The sequence below is a fragment of the Peromyscus maniculatus genome, chromosome 4, assembly GCF_049852395.1.
Source record: "Peromyscus maniculatus bairdii isolate BWxNUB_F1_BW_parent chromosome 4, HU_Pman_BW_mat_3.1, whole genome shotgun sequence".
In the NCBI taxonomy this organism is placed as follows: Eukaryota; Metazoa; Chordata; class Mammalia; order Rodentia; family Cricetidae; genus Peromyscus; species Peromyscus maniculatus.
The window spans coordinates 36,420,964-36,430,469 of NC_134855.1; positions in this window are offsets into that span (position 1 = coordinate 36,420,964).

Here is a 9,506-nt window from a genome sequence, read left to right on the forward strand (position 1 = left end):
GGCCTAGAGAAAGAGGGTTGAGGGTTCCATGTGGTTTACATGAAATGAGTGTAATGAGTCTCTAGCTTCTGTTGCCAGATGTGAATAAGGGCATTTGCTCTTCTGCCCCAACCCCAAGTTCTAATCCAGGAGATCTGTGTCTTTGCTGTAAGTACAATGTTTGAAAAGAAAGTCATATTAAAAATTAATTAGTATCATGCATATTCTACATCACAGCCATTTTGTTATGTACCTCTAATGGCCGTGACATCTTAATAAAAATAGTATAATTGGCAGTCCATAGGCATTTTCTTGTCTTTTAAAGGTGTCTGTACATCATTCAAGTGTGAGGAAAAACTGACCCAGTTCATCATAACTATTTTTGGAGAATGATGAACTAAAAGGCCTTGAGATATGAAATTTAGTCTTAGTGACCAAAAAAAAAAAAAAAAAAAACACAAAACTAATCTATGATGATCTAAGGATGGAAATGACTTGATCATAATAGTGGGAGATAGAAGAGAAACTCAAGGTAAAATGACCACTAAAAATGGCAGACTTAGCACCTTTCTTCCCAAATGGAAACAGTGAAAAATAGTCAAGAACATTGGAATTGGTGAAAATCATCAAGAACATTGGGGTTTTGTTTGTTTGTTGTTTGTTTGTTTAAATTTTTCAGGTGTACCTGTGACTCATTACTTGTGTATTTCATATGAGAATTTATTGGCCAGCTACTGTACTCAGTGAAGTGTGGGTACCACACAGGACATCCAGAGGCTGTCCATTATTCAAGCTGGGCATTGATGTAGTCAGTCCCTCCTCACATACCAGTGTATAAATTGAGGTCAACTGTGGTAAAAAGTGTTGCAAAGTCTTGGGGGAAAGATTGTTTATGAAACCATGTTGAGGCACTTTGGAAAAATTCTGTTAGTGTCCGCTCACATCAGTTCTGAACTATTTATATAAGGAATATGTATGTATGTATATATATATATATATATATATATATACATATATATATTGTGTGTATATATATATAGTGTGTGCGTGTGTGTGTGTGTGTGTGTGTGTGTGTGTGTGTGTGTGTGTGTTGGGGGGAGGTTGGTCTAGAACTTCAGAGCTCAAGGGACCCACTACTTCAGCCTTTTTCCCAGTCGTTTGCATAGCACCACCAAGATAAGAGTTAAATTGTTTTAAATCATGAATTAATTGAAAGAGGAGTAAATAAATTCTTGTTTTTAGAAAGAAAATTACTTTCTAAATAGAAAACATAGAATAAGTGATAATTGATTTGAATTGACCATGTAAAACTTTTCCCAAAAATGTTCAAAGAATAATCAAATAAGGGGGAAACAGAATGAAATTATTCGCAACACATATTCAAAGGGATTGAAAATTTTAATGTACAAAAAACTTAAAATCAGCAAAATAGACCCTTTAATTAAAAGTCAAATGTGATGAAAATCAAAATGATTATATGTGAGAATCAGAAATGTCTATCCTTTAAGAATTGGAGAAACTGAAGAAAAAATGAACCAGGCATAGTGATGCATACCTTTAATCCTGTCACTTGGGAGATAGAGATAGGATCTCCATGAGTTCAAGGCCCGCCTGGTCTACATAAGGAATTCCAGGACTACATTGGCAGATGCTGTCTCAAAGTAAACAAACAAATAACTAAATGTGAATGAATAAGTGAATAAATGAATACTGAAGAAAAGGAAATACAAATAAAATAGTCCATGCAATTATTTCACAACCTTTGTCAGTAATTAAGCATGTTTCTGTTGGCAAAATTGATTTAATAAAGGACACAGTTGCTGAGGAAATTACAAACTGGAAAACAATTTATAAAAGATAATTAGGTGATATGTATCAACATCTTAAGAATATTTATACCCTTTGACACTATAGTTCTACCTCAAGAATTTATACTAAGAAAATAATAAGCATCAAACCCAGAAGGATTTGCATAAGAGGATAACCATTATCTTATAACTTTGGAGATGCCAACAATAAGTTCTAAATTGAAAATATACCGCAGAGCTAGCATTTTGACTCCATAACTCCTCCGTAAGTGCCTCTCCCTCTCACAGAGACCCAAGGACAACAGAGCAAGAGGGAGATGGCCCAGCGGGTAGTTTCCTGAGCAAGCATGAGGACCTAAGTTCAGAACCCAGCATCAAATCAAGAACCTGGCCCTGGAACCCCAGCGCTGGTCCAGCAGAGACAGGAAGATCCCTGGAGCTCATTGGCCAGCCAGTCTAGCCAATATGTGAATTTGGGATTCAGGGAGATCCCAGTTCCAAAATTGTGTGTTGTGGGTGATGACACACACTTTTAATCCCAACACTAGGGAGGCAGAGGCAAACTGTTCTTGTGAATCTGACGCCAGCCTGGTATCCATAGTAAGCTTCACGACAGCTTACATAGAGAGACCCTGTCTCATTAATAATAATAACAACAACAACAATTACAGTGGAAGGCAACAGGGGAAGACACTGTACACACACACACACACACACACACACACACACACACACACACTCAATTCTAGGAAAAAATATTTCAAAAAATTGAGTGCCTCTCTCTCTCCTCCCTCCCTCCCTCCCTTCCTCCCCCACCCCCACACTCTTTCTCCCTGTGTCTCTTTCTCTCTGAAGCAGAATTGCTGCAAGTTTGAGGTCAGTTTGGGCTACCTAGTGAGTGGCAGGCAAGCCTGGGCTACAGAGTCCGCGTCTCACAATGTGGAGACAACACCTTCTGCACATCAGAAATGTGCTCACTGATCTCTCTTTCCAGCTCTCTGTGTTCCAGTCATTCTATAGCATTACTTTAATAAGCAGAAATAATAAACATTATAAAAATAGAAATGCACATATTTTTCAAAGGATCTGACAGTCATGGAATCTTACTGGTGAGGAATGCATATGGATTTGTATTTGTGAAGTGGGAGGTGCAGCACTGAGAAGGATTCAGCTTTGGGGTGTGTGTATGTGTGTGTGTGTGTGTGTGTGTGTGTGTGTGTGTGTGTGTGTGTGTGTTCCCACTTGTAAGTCTCTTTCTTTGAGAAAGAGGATGTGCCTCCCTGCTGGCATTTCAGACTCCTCCTGACTGACTCCCTTGCATCCTTGAAGGCTAGGTTCACTCAGTCTCAATTGAGGTCCTAGGTCTGAAGTTCCTAGAGTTTTTAACTTACTTAACTATGGTTAATGTTGCTTCATTGTCTAGATGTGGGCTTCAAAAGCCAGTCCCTTGAGTCCCTCAAATAAATGTGGTTAGGAAGATCAAATCAATTTCCTCATCAAATTAAACAAATACATTTCATATTTCACTGTGGTAGAACTCTGAATCAAGGTGGCTTTTCATTTTTAGAGAATATTCCTTTTCCTGATTTTTCTCTGAGCGTTTGCACTGTGAAGACATTGTCATAGATAAGAAATCAAATTAATTTTCTAAGGCCTAATGTGGCCCCAATTCTAACCATATCTAAAATGCAAGCACTTCCTTTTTATTAACCTACTTTTTTTTTGAATGAAACTCCAGAGAGCAGCTACTAAGGTTAATTACATATAGTGAAGAACTAGCCATGTGACCTTATGCAAGTAACTTCAGATTTCAGAACCTCCATTCTTCTCCTCTGGTGTGGAGCCAGGGCTGGGCTGCATCTTGGAGACCTATCAGTTCTGAAATCCCAGACTTTAGTTGAATTCCTGCATTTGACCTTTCTGAGAGTAAAGAGCTCAAGATTTCCAGAAACTCACAGAAAGCCTCTTGGACCCAGTGGGCTGGTGGAAATGGCCCCAGGGGTCTGCGGTGGCCTGACCAAGTCCAGATCATGTGGGTCTCACCAGTCATAGGAAGGGAAGTGATGCAATGGGTTCACACCGGAAAGTGAGTTCTGGAGCTCTACACAAGACATTCCTATTCCTTGTCACCATGATTTTTGTCTTAATGTGGTTTTGTTGGTGGTGTTTAAAAAAAATCATTCCAGGGGCTGGGATTGTCTTGCTCTTGTTCAAAGCCTTGAGTTCAATCCCAACACCAAACACATGGACAAATGAATGTCATAAAGTACACAAGGACAAAAGGACAGACTGCAGAGAAGAAGCCCAAAGAACCAGTTTCCTCTCATTGCCAGCTGCCATGTATCCTTTCAGAAATGTTCTAGAAATAGGAACAATTACATGTGTTTTCTTTTGCTTTGTCACAACTGGTAACATAGTATGCGCTCTTTTATGCTTTTTGTTTTTAATTAATGTCACAATGTATCTGGATGCTCACTAGTCACCCTTTGATAAACAGTCTTTTCTGTTACAATAAAATTGTTACTCCCAAGATTATTTTCACTGACATCCTGTTAGGGGGCTTGGAAGCTTTCAGAGATCTCACTGGGGCCACATTCCGGCCTATTATCTTTGGAAAAGTTAGTCCCGAAAACACACAGCTTTTCAAGGTTGCACAACTACTTAAGGCGAGGCTGGGACTAAAATTTGGTTCTCCCAAATACCCTCTGATCCAGTTTTACTTTCTGATTATGAAATTATACATGTTGTAATTAAAAATGTTTTAAGTGGTATGCATTCTATGACCCATTTTTTATAGTTATAATATCTAGTCTATTTGTATTTGGCAAAATTAAAGCAGGTATCTTATCCTATATTTGTGAGTCTAAGGTTTCGTATCTACCTATCTCTTATAACCAAGGAAAACCATAATTATAACTAACTAGTCTTCAACTACATCAAAGACCTCAGAAGGATATGATATTACCTAAGTAAACAGAGCATTGTAAGCAACTTTCAAAAATCTAGAATGACAGAGACAGCTGGCTACCAGGACAGTTACCCAAAGTTCTTCTACAATGTTGGGGCATCCATTCTTCAGCCTACAGGCCTAGAGTCTCTCAGTCAGTTCTCTCTGTGTTATGACCCAATTTAAAAAAAAAAACAAAACTACCATATATGCTGTGCAGAAATGAGTTTAGAGGGTTATGACAAAGATGCTAACAGTGATAATCTTGAGATTATGTCAGTGCAGGTAATCTTTGTACCTTGTGTGTACATAAAGTACACATATGTTTGGGCATATGCACACAAGTACATGCACTGCAGATTGAATCCAGGCAGGGTCTTGGGCATGCTGGGTAAGCACTCAGCTACAGAGCAGCATATTCTCCAAACCCTACCTTTTGTTTGTTTGTTTATTATGACAAGGACTCACTATGTAGCCTGGGCTGGCCTCAAATTCACTGACTCCCAAATGCTGGGATTAAAAGGATGTGCCTCTACGCCCAGCCCCAAACTCTGCTTCTTAATAGAAATTTTATTGGGCTATAATTCCCTTAAAAGGTTTATTTTATTTTAAACCATGTATGTGTGTTTGTGTGGAGGCATATGTACATATGTGCGGAAGCCCACAGAAGCCAGAGGCATTGGAGTCCCTGGAGCTGGAGTTACAGGCATTGTGTAGTTACACCCATGTGGGCAGTTACAGGCTGCCTGACATGGGTGCTGGAAATCTAACTTCAGTCCTCTGGATGAGCCATACATACTCTTCACCACTGAGCCATCTTTTCAGACTCCTTGAACTATAATTTTCATACTATACACATTACCCATTTCAAGTGTGCAATTTAAAGGTTTCTTTCACAGACTTGAGCAATCATCACTGCAGACCAATTTTAAATGATCTTCATTGCCGCAAAGTGCAACCCTGTATATACCAGTGGTCTCCAACTGTATACCTTTTATTCTTGGTTTATATCTTTATTTTTTCACAATAGTTATTCATAAGAATAAGCAAATTTGTTGGAAATTAAAAGTAAAAATAATGTCATATACTTTAAAAAATAAACATAGAGAAAAGCATTTTTTTTTACTATTTTATTTTGTGTGCATGTATATCTGTATATCTAATGCGTACAATATCTGCAGAGGCTAAAAGAGGGTGTTGGATTTCCTGGAACTGGCATTATAGTTGGTTGTAAGCCAGCATGTGGGTGCTGGGGATCAAACTGGGGGTCTCTGGAAAAGCAGCCAGGGTTCTAAACCTCCAAGCCATATCTCCAGTTGCAAAAAAAAAAAGAGTATTTCAAAGAAGGTAAGATTATTTGGCTACATACAGTTTAAGTAAATATTTGGGATAATTTTGACTGAGTCTTTTGTATTAATAGTCACGTATTATATATAAGAATACATAGTTTCTTTTACTTTCTTGGTTGTATTTTGAGTATTTTTCCAAGTCATTGGGTATTCTCTGAGAATGTGACTAAGATCTGTGGCTATACACAACTTGTGGTCACATCTTATTATTTCTTTAGGATAGAATCCCAAGTAGAAATCCTGATCATATTTCTAATTGCTAAGTATCTGAGTCCTTTCCATTAATGTGTTTGTGTTGGTTTTTTCTTTTCTTTTCTTTTCTTTTCTTTTCTTTTCTTTTCTTTTCTTTTCTTTTCTTTTCAGACAGGTTCTCACTATATAGCCCTGACTGGCTCTTTACTCACTCTGTGGAACAAGCTGGACTCAAACTTTCAGTAATCTTCCTGTCTCTGACTTCCAAATGCTGGAATTACAGGTGTCTTCACCACACTTTGTTACACTGTCTCCAACCCTGTCTTGTCCTTGCCAATTGGGAATTTGGGTTTGTTGTTGTTGTTGTTTTGGTTTGGTTTTGGTTTTTTGTTGTTGTTTCTTCTTCTTTTTTGTTTGTTTTGTTTTTTTGATTTTTTTGAGACAGGGTTTCTCTGTGTAACTTTGGAGCGTGTCCCAGAACTCTGTAGACCAGGCTGACATTGAACTCACAGAGACCCACCTGCTTCTGCCTCCCAAGTGCTGGGATTAAAGACATGGGCCACCCCCACCCAGCCCAATAGGGAATTTTTAAAGTTAATGTTTTGATCTGGTTTTGTAGTGGAGTGGTTGAGCACCTACCTGCCTCTGTGAAGCATGACACTCAATCCCCAGAACCACAAACATCCCCCCAAATTTGTTTTCGTTTGAGCCCATTTGATAATTTTTAATGACTCCGGACTTTGTCCATACATCATTTTGTAGTTTTCTAGTTTTCTTTCTATTAGTGACCTCTGCTTATTCTGTGGCAGTATTGACGTTAGTTTTATTAAGACTATTGGTGGGGGGGCGTTGCTTGCTAAGTAAAAACAAGGTAGATAATCTTATCTATCCATAACATTTGAATATTAGCTCTCTCCTCAGAGCATCTCATCTTCTTTGGAGGAGTATTTTCTATTGTTGAAGAAACTTCAAGGGATAAGGAAGAAGACCAGTTGCAAAGTTCCTTGCATTTGAATAAAGCAACCATATGCTTACTTTATTGCAATTTCTAAAATTCTACCTACTACAAACGATTTAAAAAAGTATTAAATGATCTTTGGTTTTCTTAAGTAGCTAGATAAACTGTATTCAATTAAATTCAGTCATCTCTATATAATCCCAGTCTTGAACCAAATGGTGGCCAAATAGGAAATGCACCAATCTCAATTCCATTTTCTCTTTGACAAATCTGAGTTTTTAAACTGATGAGTATGTTGACTCAGTTCCTTCTAGTGCACCACCCGGGGGAACCGGTCTGGAATGGAGGAAGCAAGTACCTCACTCTAACAGCTGACGATGTTATTGACCTGTAAGGAGCCAGTATTTCAAGACCTGAACTCTAAAAGCATCGAATTCTCTTTATAATGGAAAAAGAGGCTGAGGATGGGAAAAGATGCCCTCACAGCAAAGGGGAAGCAGTGATCAGTCCCGCGTATTTGGTGAAAAGGAAAAGGAAAAAGTAATTTACTCAAGAAAATGACCATCCAAAAATTGTTCCCTGGCACCTCTCACATGCTCTAATGTGCATTCCATTGGAGAAGCTACCTCGCTGTTAAGAAGGGCTTGTGATTCCTGTTGACAAATTAAGTGTAGATTTGGTGACAAGTCAAGGGTTCAGAACCTAGAGTAGTGACACATGCCAGAGATCCCAGCACCTGGGAGGGGGCTGCAAGAGGATGAGGACCTCAAGGCCCCCTTTCTAAGCCGCATAGCTACTTGGAGGTTCATTGGGCCGTGTGAGACCCTGTCTCAGAAACCATTAAAAATAAGAGGATTTTCCACAAAGAGTCCTCTGCTTCCACGTGGCTCTCATCCATTTAGGTGCTGGGCATTGTAACGATACCCAGAGCAGTCTTAATTAGATACTTGATTTTTCAGAATAAAGCAAAAGTTGTATCATTATCATCACTATGAGACCCTTGGAACAATATAATGACAAACGTTTAGAACTAATTAATGTAACCTCTACCTTTTTTTTTCTTTTCAAGAAATTGAGGCTTAGAAAAGAAGAAGCTGGGCATGGTGGTACAAGTGTAATCCCAGCAGAGTTGGTGAGATCTCTGTGAGTTCTAGGCCAGCTTCATCTATATAATGAATTCCAGCCAGGGCTACATAGTGAGACTGTCTCAGAAAAAATTGAAGAAAAGAAAAAAAGAAAAGAAATTGGCAATGTTAATGTTTCTGTTCAATAAAAGTTTCAGATACACACATACATTCTAAAAATGTAAATGTAAAAATATTAGTTCTAAATCATGCTTTCCTAAATTGAAATGAAAAGCTTCATATAAAAGTAATAAAAGTAGTGTGTTCACTCATATTTTGGAAAAAACTAATAAAAATTATGTACATACAAATTACTACAGATTACTAGCAGATACAAATGCACTAAATATTAAGGTCAAACATTAAAAACCTGAGAACTTGTAAAACAATTGGTAGGCAGTGTTGATTCATGGTGCTCTGTCTTAGCCTAATAGGAATATAATTTGTTGGTGATATAAGCCATAGCTGAAAAACAGGTGGTATGTGAAATGTGTTTTTTCTATATGCTCAGGAAGCAGGATGTTAGGGATGTTTTAGGTGCACTCATAGTGGGGAGGGGCATCGGCTGAGATGTCCAGGTGCTTGTGTCCCAAGAAAAAGACTAGCAGGAGCACATGATGAGGTACTACAAAAAGTTTATTACTAAAGAAGATACCCCAAAGAATGAAAGTGGGCTGGTGAGCTGGGACAAGGCATAGCACTGGAAGCGCTGGACCAACCAGCTGGGGGTCGGTGGCACATGCCTTTTATCCTCGCACTTCGGGGGGCAGAGGCAGACAGATCTCTAGGAGTTCAAGACCAACCTGGTCTACAGAGCAAGTTCTAGGACAGCCAAGGCTACACAGAAACCCTATCCCTTAAAAAAAGCGCAGGACCAGGAGTCACAGGACCCTTTATAGATCATTTACACAGCATCCACCCTTCCCATCTGTTTATCTCTGCCCTTCTTCATACCTGCTCTGTTTGTTATAGGTAACACAGGTGGAGAAGAACTCCCAGTCTTTTTTTGTTGACTGGGTTCTTTCATATGTTAATTCTGATGTCTCACTCCACATCTGTCCCCTGCTGCTGCAGGAACCTGGGCAGTGGGGACAGACAGCACAACCTTCCTTGCTATCCGGTGAAGTCTCCAGAGAGGATGGGAGAGGC